This window comes from Trypanosoma cruzi, assembly GCF_000209065.1.
Source record: "Trypanosoma cruzi strain CL Brener chromosome Unknown tcruzi_1047053432325, whole genome shotgun sequence".
Classification (NCBI taxonomy): Eukaryota; Euglenozoa; class Kinetoplastea; order Trypanosomatida; family Trypanosomatidae; genus Trypanosoma; species Trypanosoma cruzi.
The window spans coordinates 1-1,280 of record NW_913328.1 but is presented as its reverse complement, the minus strand read 5'-3'; the positions used below and the strand labels follow the sequence as shown (position 1 = coordinate 1,280).

The 1,280-nt window shown below is 55.4% G+C and overlaps 2 non-coding genes across 2 annotated transcripts; both read left to right on the top strand.

Moving 5' to 3' along the window:
* Positions 1 to 690: 690 nt before the first annotated feature.
* Positions 691 to 770, top strand: Tc00.1047053432325.20. The gene has a single exon (XR_008254345.1). It is a non-coding gene; the product is annotated as a C/D small nucleolar RNA (snoRNA), TB8C3C2 (small nucleolar RNA).
* A 51-nt stretch (positions 771 to 821) lies between these two features.
* Positions 822 to 897, top strand: Tc00.1047053432325.10. Its single transcript, XR_008254344.1, has one exon. It is a non-coding gene; the product is annotated as a C/D small nucleolar RNA (snoRNA), TB8C3C3 (small nucleolar RNA).
* Positions 898 to 1,280: the final 383 nt, after the last annotated feature.

Below are 1,280 nucleotides of genomic sequence, written 5' to 3'. Positions count from 1 at the left end.
TTGCTTCTGTTTGCTCTTACCTCCCTCTGGTGCGAATCGGTGTGCCTCTTTGATTGGACGTCTTCCTTATGCCCCAAGCAAGGTGACACATGTTTTATTATTGCGGCTGCGCGCCACAGCCATCCATCGCTTCCTTCGCCGGCGGTGTCTTTGATTGCTGGTTTGCGTGGCGAGGTGCTAATTTGTGCGACTGCTCGTGTGACCCACTCGTGTTGCAGGATGGCTGTGTGGGAGGAGCTCGTTCATTTCCACGTTGCCGCGTAACTGAGGGTGAGTGCTGGTAGCCACTGAACGGCGTTGCGCCTTGTGTGCCGGCTGCTGTGCTTCCACGTTGTGCTGAGATGCTTGAGGGGGCAATTGTTTTCCTTTTTTGTTTGCATCCCACTCGTCTGGTCATGGCGGCTGCAACGAGACTCTGCGGCAGCCTGATCGTTGCGGGTGTTACATCTCCTGCTGTTGTCTCCTCGTTGTGTCGGTGGGGAGGAGGCGGGCGACGGCGTCGGTGGAGTGGCGCTGCGGTGGGAGAAGGAAGGCACTGACCGCCGCTGACGGCGACCGTCTTTGCTGCCGGCGATCTGACGAGATGACCTCACCGTTGTCACACCCAACTGAGATCGATGAGGGCCGCACCGCCTCTCTCTTCCCTCCCTCCATTCCCCAGTCTCCTGCAGACACACGAACTGCGCGGCGGCGGCGTGATTACAAACCGGACGTCTGAAGGTCAACCGACCGCAGAGTCGATGTGGACCCTTTTCCCCCGTGGCTGAGTGTCGCCACCGTGCTTCTTTATTCGTCCCTTTTGCCCTTGTGCATGCCGTGCGCGCATGATGCCGCTCTTTGTTCTGCAATGCCGACCCACGTGAGCGAGAAACGACGCTTTGACTACTGGCAACTGACGCACTCACCACCCCTTTTCCGCGCCACCACCACCACCACGTCCACGGACGCGCTCGATGGCTGGCGGTTTTATCAATACCAGGTGCTGTGGACGAGAGCATTTCTTGAAGAGGATGCCGCGGTATTTTGTGTGGGTTTTAATTTGTTTTTGTTCTGCTGGCTGTGTCTTTTTTGTTTTATTGCTACAATCTTTTTTTTTATCGTTATTATTTAGGTGGTAGATGATTTCTTGCGGGAATGAGGGCGATGCTTGGGTTGTAGAGCTTCATACAAATGAAGGCGTTATATCGCTGGAGATTTATGCTCGTGAGGCACCTTCTGTTGCGAACTCTTTTTTGCGCCTTGCTGAGAGCGGCCAGTTGTGCGGGGCGAAGTTTGTGAGA